General features: G+C 37.4%; 1 pseudogene; it reads left to right on the top strand.

Moving 5' to 3' along the window:
• Positions 1-11,771: 11,771 nt before the first annotated feature.
• Positions 11,772-12,743, top strand: LOC122057991 (annotated as a pseudogene).
• Positions 12,744-20,825: the final 8,082 nt, after the last annotated feature.

Here is a 20,825-nt window from a genome sequence, read left to right on the forward strand (position 1 = left end):
CAACCGGATACAAATCTGAACCAAACAAGGAAACGTTCTCACCAAAAGATCCATCCAACTATGGACTCTCCAAACAGGGAACCAGTTTCCTAATCGGACTCTTCCAGGAGATCTCTTACCAAGAATAAACTACTTGCCAAAATGAGACCCACCATAACCGCCTATCATTAGCCATTGCCTAGAAAAACTAAGGTAAATCCCAAAAAAGGGGATCTATTCTTACTAGAATTACTATTTGCAGAGAAATCTAACTTACGCATCGAGAGTCCCTCACTAGATTTTCCCAACACTTAATATCTTCTATCTGATCCTCTTTGTAGGTTGCACAAAAAACCTTGGACGATTTCTTGCCACAACGGATTGGTGCCATCCGTGGGAATGACATTAGTAAGCTACGACACCAATATCTCATGGAGCGAGGACAAACAAGCCATGGAACTAGCCATAATGGTAGTCGAAGAATCAAAAGTGGCCTACCACAACTGTTACCCGTCATGGGGGTTGAATAATAACCGATTCCTAAAGATCTCATCCATGAGGAAAGAAAGGCGACCAATGGTCGAAAAGAAAAAAGCTAACCTGTGAGGAAAATAAGACCAACCACCATACGTCTGAAAATCCAAAGAAAAGACCTTATGATCGTAAGGCAAATAAGACAACACACATCGGTCAGCAAATCCAAAGACCTTACATTCTAAGGAAACTATAAAGACTTCATGTTCTAAGGAAACTCTAAAGCGTTACATTCTAAGGAAACTCTAGAGGCCTTACATTCTAAGGCAAATAGAAAGACCTTACATTCTAAGGCAACTCTAAAGACCTTACGTTCTAAGTCAAATACAAACCTTACGTTCTAAGGAAACTCCAAAGCCCTTATGTTCTAAGGAAAATTCAAATGACCTTATACTCTAAGATAAGAAGATCGACCACCGGTCAACATCGAAGACCTTAAGCTTTAAGGAAAATACCATTGACAAGAAGATTGATCCACCGGTTGGTAAGAAAATCGACCACTAGTCAGTATTAAAGACCTTATGCCCTAAGGAAAAAATACCAACCCACCGATCAATAAGAAGACCAACCATTGGTCAGCATTTAAGACGTTACATTCTAAGGCGAAAAGATCGACCATCATGAGTCAGCAATCTCAAAGACTAACCCCGAGATTGGCAATCTAAGGCTGGCCATCATAGATCGAAAAATCCAAAGAAAAGACCTTAGGATCGTAAGACAAACAAGATGGACCACCATGGGTTGACAAATCCAAAGATCTTACTAGGTAAGACAAAAGGACCTTACCAGCTAAGGCAAGAAGACAAACCCACCCCTCATGTCGGCACTAGAATGATTGACCTTGAAGGTCGGTATAAAAAGATAATCATAAAAAAGAATAAGTAAACAAAGATGTCTTGACTGATCCTAAGATCCGTGACTTGATTCGAGCCTAGAATCCTTGTTTGTTGAAACTCCTGTAGGTTGACCTACGAACCTTAACTGAAAAGAGGGGGGCTTATGATAAGGGTGAAATATCTCCCACCAATCTAATAGCGACACGTGGGTCATCCCTAAAGACTGACTGTAGCTCATCCTTGAAGATCGACTGTGGGTCATCCCTGAAGAGAGACCGTGGGTCCTAAAGAACAACCATAGGTCATCCTAGAACAACGACTGTAGGTCATCCCTGAAGATCGATTGTTAGTCATCCCTAAAGAGTGACAGTGGGTCATCCCTGAAGAGACGATCTCCCATACCATCGCTCAACTGAGCAACCGATCTACTAGTGCTCGGAGAATCCTAGATAAGAAATAAAAAGTTTCCACTAGGGTATTCACTACCAGGTCAATAGATCTTATTGCCACTTCAATAAAATCTTATCACTTGAAGTGCATGAAAGCTATCTTTTTAAGACCCACCCGGTTACAAATCCAAATCGAAAAAGGAAACGATCTCTCCAAGAAATCATCCGTCTAACTATGGACTCTCCAAACAAGGAACCAGCTTCCTAATAAGACTCCCAGGAGATCTCCTACCAAGAATAAACTTCTTGCAAAAATGGGACTCTACATAACCATCCCTCTTCAACCATTGCCTATAAATACCAAGGTAAACAAAAAAAAAAAGGGGATCAATTCTTACTGGAATTACTATTTGCAAAGAAATCTAACTTAGGCACTAGAGAGTCCCCTCTTAGATAAGTCTGATGCTCACTCTATTATGTATGTTCCTCTTTGCTTGCACGGAAAGCCTAGGACGATTTCTTGTTGCAACATTTGTATAGAACATACTCCTTTAATGATATGCAATCCCCTTGGTGGGTATCAGTGCGGGCTGTCGGCTGGCTGGTAGCTCCTATTTCTATTATGTTTAATAAAAGGAAAAATATTTTCTATGGGGGTAGTGTGGCACTATGGCCCCTATGCCCAGATACATTTTTTTTTGGGGGGGGGTGGGGGATTGAAAATGACTGATCCACTCCATGAAATGAGAATGACTCTTATGGATACTTTCTTGTGCACTCCCATTAATTCTGGCACACACATGGGAACTGCATTCCCCAATAGGAAACACTTCCCCTTAATCAAATTATAGAAAAACAAGAGAACATTACCCGCTTGCATGGTCACTGCATCAGTACGTAGACCAATGGGAAGCCGCACAGAGGCATCTCAGCACATGGGGTAGGGGGCCACAAAATCTTTTCGTACCCACCTGTGTCTAGGCATAAACACATGCAAGCAAGTAACATTGTTTTTCCCAACAAAAAAAGAGGGGGGGGTGGGGGAGAGCAGAGACTGATAAAAACTGCTAGATTTCGTGCCCACCTATGTCTAGGCATAGACACATGCAAGTAAGTAACATTCTTTTTCCCAACAAAGAAAGAGGGGTGGGGGGTGGGGGGTGGGGGGACTGATTAAAAACTGCTCTAAAAATCTAAAAGAATCCCAAAATATTTCTAAGATTATTTCAAATATGCTCCAAAGCCATCGCAAAATATTTCTAAGATTATTTCAAATATGCTCCCAAGAGCCTACTAAGTGTTAAACCCTCATAAATAGGCAGTTGTTTGTTGGATGAAAATTCCACAAAATTAAATACCACACCATCACTTCCATGGATATAGGAATTGGATCCACTCGGTTAGGATCACTTGAATTGGTATAGACCAAGATCAATTCTCGATCCTGATCAATCCGATACCAATCCCCCAATAAAATATAAAGGTAATTTGGCCTAAAATATATATATATATATACTAGTAAATATACACGTGCAAATGCACGAGGTCTTATGTCGGGAGGAGAGAGAGAGCTAAACATTGTTGATAGTTTAAATTAAAATTGCTACCAGCAAGGGTAGGCACTATGTGGAAACATTAAGGTTGCCAAGGGCATTGTAAGGGAAAGTCAAGAGGAAAGCCTATGGTCGAGGGATTCCCCTTTATCGTGGCTTAAGAAAAACTTGGTCCTTTCTCTTCTTTTTTTTTTTTCTATTAAATGGAAAACAGGGCTTATCACTGACTCTGTTAACTATTCTTCACTAATGGATGGCCTGTATGAGGCAGGAAGGAGCTTACTATTAAAACTGCCCAAGAAATTAATTAGAAACTGTTTTCATGGTGAACAATGTCTACATCAATGGTCTCTTAAGGCTTGACTAATCTGTAGAAGAACAATAAACAAATATAGGAAGAAGACAAATGGGCTAAGCTCCTGACCATGATACATTTAACATCATGATCAATGCATACTGCAAAGAGGGAAACTTAATGATGCTCTCCAATTCTGGAGTAAGATGAATAGTTATGCATTAGAGCCTATTCAATAACTTGCAACAACAATATTCCACTCAGTTGTGAATCATGGGTAAGTTATAGTGATTCAAGTTGGAAAAAAGGTGCTGAAAAAAAAAAAAAAAACAACATGAGAGAGAGAGAGAGAGAGAGAGAGCATGTATGTAACAAGGTAAGAGCTTTTATGATAAAAATTCTCATAATGACAAACCCACTCACCCCCCACAGAAATGCAAAACACCAAAAAAAAGATTAAGAGGCTTGAGAGCCATAAAATCTTTCCTGTTATCTGCGGAAAGATTTGTCATGCAAAGATTTTTAGATTTGTTAGTTTTCCCATTATTTGTTTTTGTTGCTTGACCAACTCCAATTTAAAAAATTGATCAACTTAAGAAATATATCTTTAGTTCAAGTCTAATCATGCCTTCTTGCTATATTAGTAAAAGCAAATAACTACTTACTACAGTTTGTTGTCATGGTTTACTGAAGCAAGTCAATCTTCCATTTGTGACAGATTTCTCTCAAGCCTCAAGCCTCAAGCCTCAAGCCTCAAGCCTCTAAATCTGAACCTAAAATATTTTGATATGTTAATCTTAGGTGCAAATCTTTGAACCTAAGAGAACAAAATCTGAAGCTTTGAATGTATTTTATCTTCAATCTCTCTGTATGACTATACTGATCATTTGTAGGTTTCCCTTTAACTGGAAAAGAAAAATTCTGAAGTGATGATGGACAGTATCTATATTTCCAGACTCCCCCATCCCCTGTTCTCTCTCTCTGTCTCTATAGTATTCCCTCTGTCTTTCCTGCTGCAAATAGATGAACCATATTACATAATAGCATATACATCAAAATTCAGGCATAAGATCGAAAAATAGCTGGCAATATATTTAAAATCTATCAAGGAAACATCACCATTATCCAGAAGAACACAAGTTCTTTGGCATGAAACCTGATTTCAATGCTTTAGATCCCAAGTCGAGCAACTGCAACCTGCAGAAAGAGAAGTCCCATTATTGATTGAACCTTAAAATCCATGCCATCACTCCTTGCTTTCTATTTGGTTTGAACACTCCTTCTGTGTTCATTGCCACAATATCGGGTAATGCTGCAGAAACATTTCCACGGAAATAAATGTGTAAAAATAAGCTGGTTACTTGTTAGCTTCACTAAAAACAAATTCCAAGTTTACAAACTACTGGTATACTATACTCAATGACTGTTTTTCAAACTATCCACAAGATCTCTCCACTGGAATTGCCCATGTGACATCTAAAATTTTAAAAATTGACATACTCTGGTCTATCAAAACATCTTAAAGATTACTTCTATGATATCCTTGACTATAACAGCTTGTTGATGCCAACCCCTCCCTATATCCCATCCTCATTAATTTGTCCTTTGTAATACTTTCCTCCAATCTTGATTAATGTCAAAAGTAAAGTTTTGTAACAAAGCAATCATGGAGGAGTGGCCCATTCCCACCATTCCAACACAAGGCAACCGTCCATCCCAGTGGCCACTCACTCTGTTGGTGATGATGAGAACCAGTAGCAGAAGTGGCAGCAGTACCACAGCTAGAATTCTTGATTCACTCAAGCCTCAAGGGAACCCCGATGCTCTATTCATCAGCAGTGGGATGAAATTACTCATTGAAGCCAAAACAGAATGTTCAGCAATGCCTAAGGGTGTTACAACAATTACAGGTGGTAAAAACAGCATCTATGGAGGGAGACCATAGTTCATTCCTACAGAATGCTACTGGGGAAGGGAGTAATTGAGAGGGGAAGAGACAGAGTGAACCACCAAACTCTTTTTTGTTTGAAAACAGTCTGGTAACATGTAGTCTTCATCTTCAGCTGCACCTGGGGAATTAACAAAAAATACAAAAGCTGTATTTGACAACATAAATACGTCTGCAATAAACCAATAACCAAATAGAGCTCTACTTCTACACTACCTATTGGGAGATCAGAAGAATGGAGATATTCCTCTCCTACATGTGGTCAAGTTAACGTTCAAATAAAGAATAATAACCATAAAAAAAAGATTGAAAATCTAGAATGACTGATAGATAACAACGTATAAAGAAAAATCTTTCATAGCAGGCTCTAAAATTTTGAATCAGTCAAAGATAATCATTAAGCACGCAAATATTGATCTTTGAGTCAACTGTGCGCAACGTTGATTCAAAGAGAGAAAATAGTCGAAACAGATCAGCCTGAGGAAGTAGAAAAAATGAGAGAACCCATAAACAAACTTGGAAAAGCAGGTATTCTGTTTTTAGAGCAATTGTTTCATCCGGACGGTCATGCATATGAGGTTTCATTGGAGAGATCTAAGGAGATTTCCTATTGCAAAGGGAAGGAGACGGATGGAAATGGAGTAGGTTTCTTATTAGTAACGGAAGGAGAGATGCATTGGAGATAGAGAATTTATATAGAAAGAAGGTTTCTTATTGGAGAGATATGATTAAAGGGTGTTAATCGGTTTCGTTTTGGTTTAAACCGTGCAGATCGGTTCGGTTTACATTTGTTTAACTAAAACCATAATTGCACCATTTACTAAACGGTTCCACTTTCTGAAACCGTGACCGTTTAGTAAATAGTTTCGGTTTCCACGGTTTCTAAACGGTGTCGATTTCACGGTTTTAAATGGTTTCGGTTTTGGTTTATTCCATACGGTTTGTAAAACGGTTCACAATCGGTTTGTTAAAACTTGCAACCATCTCTAAACTGAAGATCATAAGCTTATCAAAAAATAAGACAATCACAAATAAGAGATTCTATATTAACAATGGTATGTCTTAATTTGATAATCTAGTGCTATTTCTTTACATGGCCATTCTCAAACATTTAGAACTAATATCATACAATATCCTATTGCAATTAAAATGACAGGTGGTTCAGCCAAAACACCCCATATATGATAACATAATAATATAGTAACATATATGGATTACAAGTTCATGATCTAAAGCCTAAACTTGAACTGAATTGCAATAAATCATACCAAAGCAGGATGGACACTTAATTTAATTGTTAATTGTTATACGGATTACTGCCCCTTCTTTATTTAATTGTTATACGGATTAATCGGATCGGTTTAAACGGTTTCAATTCGGTTTGAAACCAATAGGTTCCGCGGTTAAAACCGACCCAACCCATTTAGTTAATTGGCCCGAAACTTGAAATCATAACCGCACCATTTACTAAACGGTTTTATGATTTCGGTGTAAACGAATCGGTTCGATTTCGATAAACGGTTTTGGTTACAAATTCACATCCTTAATGAGAGAGATGGAAAGAATGGAAAGAGAGTAGATTTCCTATTGGCAAGGGGGGAGAGAGACGTATTAGAGAGAGTGAGTAAATCTATTTAGAAGGAGAGAGAAGGGGGAGACAAGATATAATCTAGGGGAGTTTCCTATTGGTAGGAGAGTAATGTGAGTGATAGAGGAAGAGATAAGAATAATAGGATAGAATCTAAGAAATTTCCTATTGGTAAGAGAGTTTTAATTATTAGAAGAAAAGGAAAGTGGAGAGAGAGAGAAATAGTATTTAAGTATTATAAAAATATAATAATATAAAGGGTACCAATAATTTAAGAAAATAAAAAAAGAATGAAAAAAAAAAAAGATAATGAAGAAGAAAGGGAAAAATTGTCAAGTGAAAATTTTTGCCACTTCATGCTTTTATATAATAGTACGATATATATATATATATATATATATATATATATATATTATTTAAGTAGAGTTAAATCTGTTTGATTCAATCTGATTCCTAATGATACTAATAAGTATCGGTTGAGTCTTGAAACTGATCCCAAATTTTAAAACCTTGATCACTTCTATTTGCCATTTGTCTCATGATACGATCTGATATTTTGTTTCATACTATACAAAATGACCGACAGTTTGATCACTATTGATGCTCCAAAATTCCAAAATAGTTTTAAGATTCTTTCTTATCTGCTCTCAAATAAGTTCGATGAGAATTCCACAAAATTTTGCATCACACCTATCACTTCTGGCGTTCTACCATTTGGCATTTGTCTGTTTTCTACTTTTTTAATCTCTTGCTTCTTGCTAGATGAAATGACAGAATAAAGTTTGGGACCCACATATAATAAAATCATTCATTTTTCTTATTACAAAATTCAATCACAAAATCCCATCCAAAATGATTGAATTTTAGAAAATAATAGGGTGAGATGAATAGCTTGCCATGTGAAGTGATAGGTCATAGTTTCACCCCAGATGATCAAACATAATCAAACACCTTTTTTTTAATCACACTTAAATCCTCCTTCTTCGGATAGATTGGGCCAGAAGAGGAAGAAATTATAATCAACCAAAAAGTTAGGGATGAGGAGAAACAAGTATGGTGTCAAACAATCGATTTGGTTCAATTTTGATTGGATTGAATCAATTTCGATTTAAGAATGAAGAAGATTAAAATCAAATTGTTAAGAAAATTTGGTCTTTCCCATATAATGATTTATTTTGATTTTTGAATATCAGATTAATATCGGTTAATATCGATTTATTTTTGAGTTTGAACCGTAATGAAATCTTACATTCACAACTGAGGAAAGATTTAGCGAGAACACTTTAAATTTGTAAAGAGATCTTGATTTAACATTATAAGGGAATGAAAACTAATATTGAAACCAATGGATAACTAATTACCAAAATGATAACTAATATTGAAATTACAAAATGAATCCTACTATCAAATCATTCATTTAACTATCTAACTTATTTTATATAGTGAACAAGGAGATCAATGGAAGCATTATTATAATTTACAAATTAATTACTCTATTTCATTCATTTATAACAATTCTCTTTACAAAAAAAAAAAAATATTCTCACTAATATTATAAAAACTAGATAATCAATTCAATTATTTATAACCTCATAATCACCATTTTTTTTTCTATCCAGTTGGGTTCAATTTTTGATTTGATTATCTGTGGATTCGTCTTGCTCCGGTTTTCAGTCGGCCTATCATACCTCAGTGGTTTGATTTCAATCGGTTCGAGCTAGGTTTTTACACCATTTGCCCTTTTATTCTTCTCCTATTAGATATGGTGAATAACTAAACTAAAAGCCAACTTACCAAAAATATCAGTAGAACATTTGTCGTTAAAAAGTTTTTGAGATCCAACTCCATTTTCGGTTCATAAACCATCACTATTTAACACATATGCCCAGATATAGGAGCCTAAGCCCAGACATAATTGCCTTCGAAAAATCTCACATTAAGAATCGAAGTTTTGAATATTTTCACGATCTTTAATCTAATCGCCCTTTTTCTTGTCTTCTTTACTGGATTGAAGATTTTCAAGACCTAAAACGTTCTAGTAGTTCCATCTGATTTTGTAATCCCTGATAGCGGTGTAACATGAATGAGAACCAGACGTGTTTCCGTTGAATAAAAAGATTACATCTTGCCGTTCCACAGAGAGAGAGAGAGAGAGAGAGAGAGAGAGAGAGAGAGAGAGAGAGAGATTCTAACTTCTGAATGTTTTGGTTTTGGGATTTCTTTGGTTGGCTGGACCATCAACAGAATAGCATTTCATTCAAAAGGAAACTAAACTGATGAAATAGATTTTGGGAATTTGTATCTGAGTCTCATTTGAGCATCACAGCTTACATTTTAGGATGTAAAATTTGGAAAAAGATTCCAAGGAGGAGAAAGAGTTGTTGCCACATACTTTGGTAGTTTGAATGATCAGCAACAACGTTTACCTCGTGGCATCAATAGGTGATAAACCATATGACATCTTTCAAATAGTACATATAGAACCACCATTTTTGTTGAAAGATGATGGGATGGGATTAGTGCAATCCGGGTGGATGAGGGATTAAAGAAAAGGGAGGGCACATATGATTAATAAAATAAATATCACACCCATCACTTCCATAGTTTTAAAAATCAAATCGGATCAATTTGAATCACTAAATCAGATCGGTATAAACCAAGATCAATCCCAATTCTAACTGATCCCATAAAGATTCGCTGATAAGATATAAGGGTAATATATTCTAGAACATCAATTAGGAAAAAAAAAATGGAAATAAATCCATCAGATTCCAAGTTTTAAACCTTGATCACTTCTGTCTGGCGTTCTACCATTTACCAATTGTGGATCGGTTTGTAGGTTCTGATATTTTGCTTCATGCTTGGCAGAACGGCCAACACATTGATCACTATTGATGCTACAAATATCCAAAACAGTGGTAAGATTCTTTCCAATCTGCTCTCAAGTCAATAAAGTTTTGGACCCACATAATACAATCATTCATATTTCTTATCCTATCCAAAATGAGATCCAATTCAAACGCCCGCCTTTTTAGAATTTTACATAGAACCTTCTAATTATCCTTTTATGAAAAGACCCTACAATTATCCCAACCCTCCAAACAAATTAGGCCTTAGTGTTATTCTTCGTCCTTTTCCTTTCTCATATCAATAATGTCACTAGTTTTCAAAATTCATTTCCCCCACCTCTTATGTTGGCACTATCACATTCAATGATGAAAGCCTATGATAATTGAAAGCATTTATCTATTCTTCCATGTAGATCGTGTAGAAACGTAATTCTAAAACGATGCAGAAGATAATAGGAAAACAAGAACAACCAATACACACAAGTTTATAAGATTCGACAAGATTGTCTATGTCTTCAACGAGATGAGATCCTGGTTCACTATCAATGGAGAATAGGGTTACAACACTCGTCCTCACACCTCTCAGTATTGCTTGCATTACAGAGAAAGAAACCATCGCTATAAACATATAGCAAAAAACCCTAACCCATAAAGTACAAAATTGCCCTCAAATAAAAAATTCATCATCCTATTTGTCGAGGTGCCTGCACCAATACTCCCTGGATTAAAATGTGATGGAATACAATACATCGTACACCAACAGATCGATCCATATTATGTAGGTTGTCTCTACTTGCTATCTCAAAATCTTATAAATTCCATCTCACTCACCCTTCTTCCCAATGTATGCTTAGCTTTCCATGCTCTCTCCTCTAAACTATCCTTAAGCTTTCTTGTGGTGTTTTCATTCTTCAATGGATCTCCATCTCTTGCCTATTATTGGTTTTCTTTCTGTAAGAACTCTTATAATTATGTTTATTCTAATGAATTTGATTGTATCTTATTAAGTTTGTCTTGAATTCTTGACCCATTTTGAAGATTGACCTGCTCCGACATATTTTGGTGGCGACCCAAATGGGAAGTTTTCTAAGATCTGTGATGGAAGCAGAGGGGTTGGGCCAATAGGCCCAAGCTCGGAGCCCATCACTGATCTCATATGGTTCGACCGAATCGACAATGACCCGATGGGTTGACCTGCGACTTGGAGTATATATAATGTATTGTTGTCTGTTGAGAAAGTCATTGTATTTTAGGGGTTTTTGAGCTAGGGTTTCAAGGCGAGTTTTCTCGTCGTTGCTTGGGTGTAATATCTCTTCTGCATAGTGAAACATCTTCTTCGCCTGAGGACGTAGCACGCCACCCTGATGTGTGAACCTCGTTAAATCTCTGTGTCGTGAGGATCTATTTTCGTATTTCGTGGTGTTTGATCTAACACATCTCACAATGCATTATTTTGTTGGCTTGTTATAATATTTCGCTTATGAGTTGATTTAAACTTATTGCATGCAACTCCCTCTTGCAGTGACCAATGCAACTTTACCTTCGGATGATTACTGGCAATCAATATTGCCAAACACACAGATGCCAAAATCAATCCGAGATCTTTTACCATCTGGTTCTTTTCTGTCTTCAAATCTTAGTTAAGATATAGTAATATAATGGGAGTCAATTGTCTGCATCGAGCGGTAAGATGTAGTGAACATCCAACTGTTAGGGGAGCCCGGCTATGCACCCCAGCCATTGGATGCTCAACTATTTGTATTTGAGAGTTGGGAATCACTTAACCATTTGGTTTCTTAACACTACCCATCTTCACCTTCTTCTAATGTAGATGTGAGCACCGGTAAGCCCGACGGCGGAACCAATTTAGGCGTCGGAAAGGGAGGAGCATCTATACACACAGGCCCAAAGCAAAAGCCGTATCATCCTTTTTACTCTCCCTACTACTACGCTGCCTCTGAGGATAACGTGGCTCTCTTCTTCTTCCAAGAGAAGGACTTGCATCAAGGCACTACTAAAAACTTACACTTCACGAAGGCAACTCCCGGAGCCACCTTCTTGCCACCCAAGGAAGCTGAGACCATACCCTTCTCCATTAAAAAGTGCTCAAACATCTTAGAACGATTCTCGATCGTGCCCGGATCAAAGGAAGCCCAGGTCATGAAGAACACAATCCAAGTGTGTGAGAATTCAGCGGAGGACAAGCACTGTGCTACTTCATTGGAGTCCATGATAAGACTTTAGCACTGCAAAGCTTGGGACGACCAATGTTCAGGTCATGTCGACGGTGGTGGATAAGGAAGAGAACCAGAAACAACAATACACCATCACAAGAGGTGTAAAGAAGATTGCAAGTGACAAGGCTGTTGTATGTCATGGCGAGCCTTATGTGTATGCTGTGTTCTACTGCCATCCAACACTCAGCACAAGGGTATATAATGTTCCATTAGTTGGTAGTGATGGAACAAAAGCAAACGCCATTGCTATTTGTCACACTGACACATCCAAGTGGAACCCTAAGCACCTGGCCTTCCAAGTAATGAAGATTAAGCCAGGGACTACTACTCCAGTCTGTCACTTCCTTCCTCAGGATCATGTTGTGTGGATTCACCCTTAGTAAAAGAAGGGATCATAACACCACTGTTCCTGCTTTAGCTTTAGCTTGCTTCTAGTACTTATAGGAAGGCTTTGTCTCCACGAGCACTTACCATAGCTTGCATGTAGGACTTATCTATTCCTGTACATATGGACGCATTATAGCTCCATGGAGATGTTCACACCTAATAATAATGCCATAATAAATGATAGTACGTGCTATCTTCTTGGTCATTGATTTACTGTATATTTTAACTAGAAAAAATTTCGAACGACTACAAGGGTAGCCGAGGTGATAGCCAAGGGAATGGAATTCCAAGGGTAGGTTTGAAAGGAAAATTTTTTGCTCTTGCCTGGGTTGCAGTTACTTAGTTGCAACCGCATGGTAATAGCCAAGGGAATGGAATCACAGGGTCAGGCTTGAAAATACCAATCTTGAATGAATTTTTTCATCCCTACCTCTAAGATTCTATTCCCTTGGAAAAACCAAGTAGCTGCAACCCCATGGTAACAGCCAAGGGAATGGAATCTCAGGGGCAGACTTGAAAATACCAACCTTGAATGAATTTTTTTCAGCCCTACCCATAAGATTCTATTCCCCTAGCTGGTACCAGTAACTGCAACCCAGGCAGCAGCCGAGTTTCTTTTGATTTGAAAATACCCATTTAAGACGAATTTTTTACTCGTACGCCTAAGATTCCATTCCCCTGATTGATACCAAGGGTTGCAGCCAAGTTTCGTTCATTTTAACTTGGTTATAGTAGTAGCAGCCAAGTTTCGTTCATTTTAACCTGGTTATGTCATAACCCTATCTTAAAAAAAAAAAAAATTTAAAAAAAAAAAAAAAAGTGAATAAGTTTCGCTCATTTTAACTTGGTTATGTCATAACCCTAGCTTAAAAAAAGAGAGAGAATTTACTATCACTCCCTTGTATTCATCTGTAGTCAGTCACACAAGGGAAATTAGGGCACACCTATAATAGGAGACCGCTTCATATGAATAGAATGATGTGCTGGCGAAAAACAACGATTCAGGTGAAAATACTCTCTAGCCAAATGAAAAGTACTGTTATAATAAACTGATGCTAGGGATGGCATGTCGAAAGATCCTGTCATTAGGGGGCTAAAGCACACACCCCATCTTGGAGCTGACGACTCACCCGAGAGGCAAGGACATTGCACAACCAGTCATGAATATTTGTCATTGACTAGAATATTCTTGAAAATCCAGCCTCTCTCCATACTTGAGCTGAGAATTGACAATATAGGAAAATATGCGTAGAAGTAATACCATAAGAAATGCAAAATTAACCTATCGGAGATGTATAAAGGCCCCTACTTGAGAGAAGTCTTGAGTAAGGAACTCTGTCGATCATGTCATAGTTTCCATAAGAAAAGTTTGATCTTGGGGGCTGAAGATATATACCATATAGCCTTTGCCAAATTGGGTTAATATTTCTTCTTTCTTTTTGGAAGAGATAGTCTATAAGTTGAAGAGACTGTGAACTTACCCTTTGCAGTAGGATACCAAATGTAAGAATCATCCAACTCAAATAAGGGAATAGGTATTACCAATATGGAAAGAGCAACCTTATCTGGCTACCAATATTCAACCATGTTAACCTTCCTAGTGCGTGTAGTGGGATCTATAAAATCAGCAACTGTTTTAGGAGCATCAAGATGTAAATGGATATACGAAATCTGAATTCGAATTCAAATCCACATTCATATTTGTTGAGGGGTATCTGTATCCGAATAAGGGCATCCAGATTAAAATCCAAATAATATGAAAAAACAATTATCTGATCTGATTAAATAATCAATTAATGATTTTGAGGGTTTTTTAAGCTTAAACATGTTCTAACTAGAGAATGAGGAAAAGAGTTAAAACAACCTAGAAAGATGGATTAGGCACAAATTATATTCATTGGATGGAGGAAGGTCCAGATTACACAAGTCAGAGAGTAAATGGATAGTTAAAAATCCGAATTCGATCCACATACGTATTCATTTAGGGGTATCCATATCCGATCAAAAAATATCTGAATCAAAACACACCCGATCTGAATTCGATCCATATCTGATCTGGTTACATCGACCAAGTGGGAGATTTTCTCATTGACAGTTAAAATAGTAGAAGAGGCTTCAAGCCTCCAACCAATCGTTGGGTCATAATGTCATACGTACACTCGTATCTGTGGAAATGTGATCAATGTTGTCTGTTGCGAGGCTATACGTTATTAAGCAAATGGGTTATAACTTGGGCGGGCTGCCTCAATCTTGAGCTAGGAAATCCCAACCAATGCCTAACTCATCTGAGCTCAAATCAGCACAGTCGAAAGGACTACGGGAAAAAGTTGTCTAAGCTAAGCAATGGTAGTCAAACAGTTTCGGTGCTTAAGGCTTGTTTGGTTGGAAAGGGAATTTAAAAGGGTAGGGATGTGAAATTTTCATACTTTAAAAAGAAATGTTTATAATTATTATCCCATATAATTGTATAAACTACTTAATTTTGTTAACCATATTTAGTAATAATATACTTTACATGTAATTTTTATTTTACATATTATATAGCAAAAGGTATTGGATGAAAAGTAAAATGAAATTTTATAGCTAAATACGAAATGATTTGAAATTAATGTTAAAGTCACATAGATAATGATTATATATATTTCTTTTTTTAAGTATGAAAATTTCACTTCCCTTTCCTTTAATTCCCCTTACAACCAAACATAGCCTAAATGATTTATCAAACAATTAAATTCATTTTCGATTCAACGGTTTTTACATAGTTTGAAACCATCAGTTTAACAGTTCAAAATCGAACCATTTAATAAATGATTTCATTTTTAAAATAATACATTTATTAAATGTTTCAATTCGATTTTAATAAACGTTTGTTTTTTACACAGTTTGAGACCATAAATTTAGTGGTTCAATTTCAAAAAATGTTTTGGTTTGGTTCGACACCTTGCCACTAGTATCAAGAAAGAAATTATCAGAAGATCCAAAACTTGGCCTACAAGAAAGTAAAAAGGTGTCAATCGATTCGGTTCTGATTTGATTTCGGTTCAGTTTAGGATATAATATTTACAAATTGAAATTGAATTGAAGTTGAATAATTTTCATCACCTCAAACTGAAAGCGATCCAAATTTTCAGTTTTATCCGTTTTTGTATTCAAATTTGATTCAAATGGAATAATATGCTGAAACAAATAAATTAAAATTAAGAAGAAAATTAACCTCGTGAGTAAACAATCTCACAGGGTCAAATCTGCTATCTTTCAGTTCTTTTTACACGGCTCAATAGAAAAACCCATAGTAGGTAATTTCACATAACCCAACAAAGATGTGTGATTGTAGGATCTAATAAGGCTAGATTCGGTTATGTTTGAGTTTATACGGGGTTCACTTCATACAGTTCAGTTTGATTTAATCTGATAGAGTTATGGTCAAAACCAAAACCAAATCGAATCAAATGAAATTTTACTTTCCAAAAACAAAACAAAAAGAATTTTTTCAACTTGATTCGGTTTGGTTTAACCTGTCAATTAAGAATGGTTTCGGTTTCATTTATGGTTCAAAATTCACACCCTTACAAGATGGTTGTTCATTATAGTAATACTCACAAGTAACAATCATACCATAAGTCCAAGGATTAAAGTATCGGTATCGGTTGTAGTATCGGTCGGCCAAAATTAAGATACGTATCGGAGGGTATCGTATCGTATCGGAGATACACTAAGATACGCTAAAGATAGACACATAAATGGATAGGAAACATTTTTTTAAACACTTTTGCATAAAGAATTTGTTAAAAAAAGCTATTGATAACATGTATTATGCATAAACACTAAATTGAGGGTATCGTACTAAGAATTCAAGGTTTGTAGTTGTCCCATAAATGTAAAATCATTGTTCTCAACCTTGATTTCCACTTTAGTTAGAGAGAAATATGGTTGACAGCAACTTTGGAACAAAAACCCTTCAAAAAATCGTGTTTTTCTGAAAAATTACCCATCTTCGCCATTATATGACCGTAATGCACTATATCGGTACATACCGATACTCACCGATACATGTCGATATACATACCGATACTCACCGATACGTACCAATATATACCGAAACGAACATTTTACCTCAATTTTATATTTTTCATAAAGTCGTATCGAGGCATATTGTATCGATGTGTATTGGTGGTGTATTGATGCATATCGGTATGTATTGTAGGATATATAACGATACGAAAGGATTTTAAAAATTTCATGTATCGTATCGGTGTGTATCGTATCGACAGGCTAAATTTAAGATACGTATCGGAGGATATCGTATCGGTATCGGAGATACTTAAAACCATGACCATAACATTATTTTTATTCGCATTTATAATTTGGGAGAGGATTTCATTCGACATCATATAGGTTTTGAAGGGATCAAGATGGCTATGAGTTTGAATTTGGAATCCATTTGAGTGGAATGGGACTCTCAGTCCATGATTCTATCTATTATGAAAGGTCACATTCCATGGTATTTCCATCAAAGATGGTGTTTTTTATAAAGCTATTTAGATCAAATTTCCTGGAGAACCTCTCATAGCTATTGTGAACCCAACTCAATCGCTGATGATTTAGTTAAACATGTGGCAACAACAAGAACACGAGGACATGGTCCATGCCCCATCAATTTACTTTGGAGAACATTGGTTGAGATGCTCAAGATTGTCTGAAATACAAATTCAACTAAATTTTTAGTTTAATAGTTTCTTTGTTTGTTCGATTTAGGTTGCTAATTTGTTGATGGTCATGCCAAGGGTGCATTACAATCTGAATTTCTTTTCTTCTTTGTATCTCATCTATATTGCAATCATTCTTTTTTTAATAAAATTCTGTGCGCTAATCTTTAACAATATATATATATATATATATATATTAGTTTTGCACCAATAGGATGGGAGAGTGACAAATCATCTAATAGTGTGGGAGCTTAATGAGGAGAGAAGATGTGGGGCTATGAGTAGGATGTGAGAAGGCGTGCATAAGAATCTGCACATTGGCGGTGTGAGTTTGCTTTTCTTTTACAATTAAAACTCATTTGAACAGATTGACCTGAATAAGCTTATCAAGGCAGCCTATCATATTGTGCTATATGGAATGATGATGTGGAATTTTGACCATTGGATAGCTAATACATGCCTTAGCCATGTGTCAAAATTTCAAGTCTAATCCAGTCAATTATCACTTTGTCTATTGAAAATTTGGCACACATCACCATGAACATGCATTGTATGCTACTCCAGTCTCCAGCCACTGTTGTGCGCATCAGGATCCTCTCCAATACCCCAACCAACCCAATGGACAACAGAAGACTGAAAAGAATCTAAGGGTGATGCCGGGGTCCTTCCAGCCTCCGATGTATGTTGAGGGGTTGGACGTGTTGGAAAGAAGTCGAAACTCTTCCATGGTCGCACCTCGATTTTCAAACCTTTATTTTACCACAGGTATATTCTTTTTTTTTTTTTTTTCGCTAGAAAGTCATTATATTAAAAAGGAAGAAAAAAGGAAGAAATTACAGAGCTACATCAAACTGAGAAAATAGAGTGGATCAAAATTAAAATCGATTCCCTGACCCCCACCTTCGGCATTGCCATCAGCAGGGGAAAGAGAATCCCACTAATCAAATCTATAGTTTGGTCTGCCATCAGCATCTCTTCTGATGAAATCCTTAATGTTGGCAGGAAAGTCAACATTTATGGCTGATATCCCTGTCTTCGCCGCATCTCTAGCCAGGTAGTCGGCAATTGAGTTCGCTTCTCTGAAGTTGTGAGTTATTTTCCATGTTATACTCTCCAAATATGGCTGGAGGAATATCCATCTCTGTAACGCAAACCATGGAATTTTATTTTGCTGGATAGAGATTGCAACAGCACTAGAATCCGTCTCTACCCACAGACGTGGAAAGCCCATCTCCCTAGCACGCATCAGCCCCACCATTAGGCCTTCGATTTCAGCTTCGAAGACTCCCGAGACACCCATAAAAATTTTGTAGGATCCAAGAACGCCTCCCCTGTGATCACGAAAAATTCCTCCTGCACCTGCACGACCTGGGTTCCCCCTTGAGCTTCCATCAAAATTCAGTTTAATCCAATTTGCCTCGGGTCTACACCAGAAAACCTCTAAGATTGCTTTTGGTGGAGATCGCTGAATCGGAATACCAAGCTTCCTGCAGCAAATGAGATCGGACATTGTCTTGACTTCACCTTTAGTGCTTGGCTTAGCAAACTGAATATCCTCTAGAATCATCTGCTTCAGGTATCTTGCCGGTCGTTCCTTGCCATCATGCCTTCTTATATTTCTTTCGCGCCAAATGTGATCAGCCACTGTTAGTAACCCCATGATCCATGCCTCTTTGAAGCAAACTGATTTCTGTTTTCTTCTCCACCATGTGAGGAAATCCGCCATGGTTCCAGCAGGCTGCCATTGCACATTGAAGCATCCACAAAAAAAGAGCCATATTTCTTCGGAGTAGGAGCATTGAAGGAAAATATGAGACGATGTCTCAGCCTCCATTCCACATAAGCTGCATTTAGAGACAAGGACTATGCCCCTCTTTTGAATAGCGTCATCTGTAGGAAGCTTGTCGTGCACCATTCTCCAACCAAAGATAGACACCCTGGGTTGCATCTTTTTACCCCAAATCAAAGAGAAAAATGGCACTTTCGGGTGACGAATCCTAATATCTTCCCAGGCAGAATTAGAATTGAAAATCCCATCAGATGATAGACTCCACAGGCACATATCTTCACAGGGATAAGATGGAATTTTAATGGTTCGAATTTTCTCAAAAATATCATGCAGCAAAGGGGAGATAACATTTGGCAATTTCCATTTAAAATTGTCAATGAAGTCACTGACCTTTCCCTTGCAGAGAAGACTCGACTCTCCCTCCAGGCCAACTAGCTCTAGGATGGATTTGCCGCCCAACCATTTATCTGACCAGAAATTTATGCTGTCCCCATTTCCAATCATCCAGGCTTCTTTGGTGGTCATGAAGTCCCACATCTTCCTAAAGCCTGGCCAAATCGATGAAGGCTTATAGGACTTTTTGAAGGAACCATCACCCCTCAAAAATCTCGCCCTTAAGAATTTGCATGCTAAGGAATTCTCATGCTTGACCCTCCAGACCATATTACAGAGCATGGCTTTGTTTATGTCTCTGAGCCTTCTCAGTCCCAAACCACCTTCATCCTTAGGCCTGCAACAAAGATCCCATCTGACTGATTTTTTTTTGCAGTATCAATCTCACCTGTCCAGATAAAATTTCTCATCCACCTCTCCATTATTGCAATAAGGGATGAAGGCCACCAATATACAGCTGAACTATGGTTCATCATTCCCAAGATCACTGAGCGGACCAATTCCACTCGTCCAGCCATGGACAAAATCTTCCCTTTCCATCCAGCTAGACGCCCTTTGACTTTATCCAGAATGGGGATTAGCGACTCCTTTTTCAGCCTTCCCTTAAAGATCTCGACCCCCAAATAGCGGGTGGGGAAGTTACAAATGGAGATACCAAGCTCTTCTGCAATGGCTTGCTTCCTAGAGGCAGGAACAGATCCCAAGAAAAGCTTGCTTTTGTCTAAATTTATTTTCTGGCCAGAGAAGCTTTGATATTTAGCGAGAAAATTATTGAGATTTTTAACATACCTGATGGAAGCATTAGAAAAGATAAAAACATCATCAGCAAAAAGAATATGTGTAGGGATAATCGCCCCACGCGGACCTGATAGAGCTTTAATGTTGTTATTGGCTAGGAGCTCAGATAAGCCTCTACAAAGAACCTCTTCAGCAATGATAAACAGCATAGGCGAGATTGGATCTCCTTGTCTCAGACCCTTCTCCACACCAAAGAATCCAACAGGGCCACCATTAAACAGAACTGAGATTCTGGCAGAAACAAGGATCTGATGGATCCAAGAGATCCATTTTTCAGAAAATCCAAATCTCCTCAGAACCTGAAAAATAAAATTCCAAGAGATGGTGTCGAACGCCTTCTGGATATCAATTTTTAAACCCATACCTCCACCTCTTGTGGATGCAAACATCATGTTTGCCAGCTCCGAGGCAAGTGATATGTTGGAATGAATGATCTTCCCTTTCTGGAAGGCCCCTTGCTCCTCAGAGATAATTTTTGGAAGAACACACGATAATCGCATAGCCAGAATCTTTGATATTATTTTGCATAAAAAATTTCCCATGC

Source organism: Macadamia integrifolia, chromosome 12 (assembly GCF_013358625.1).
Source record: "Macadamia integrifolia cultivar HAES 741 chromosome 12, SCU_Mint_v3, whole genome shotgun sequence".
Taxonomy (NCBI): domain Eukaryota; kingdom Viridiplantae; phylum Streptophyta; class Magnoliopsida; order Proteales; family Proteaceae; genus Macadamia; species Macadamia integrifolia.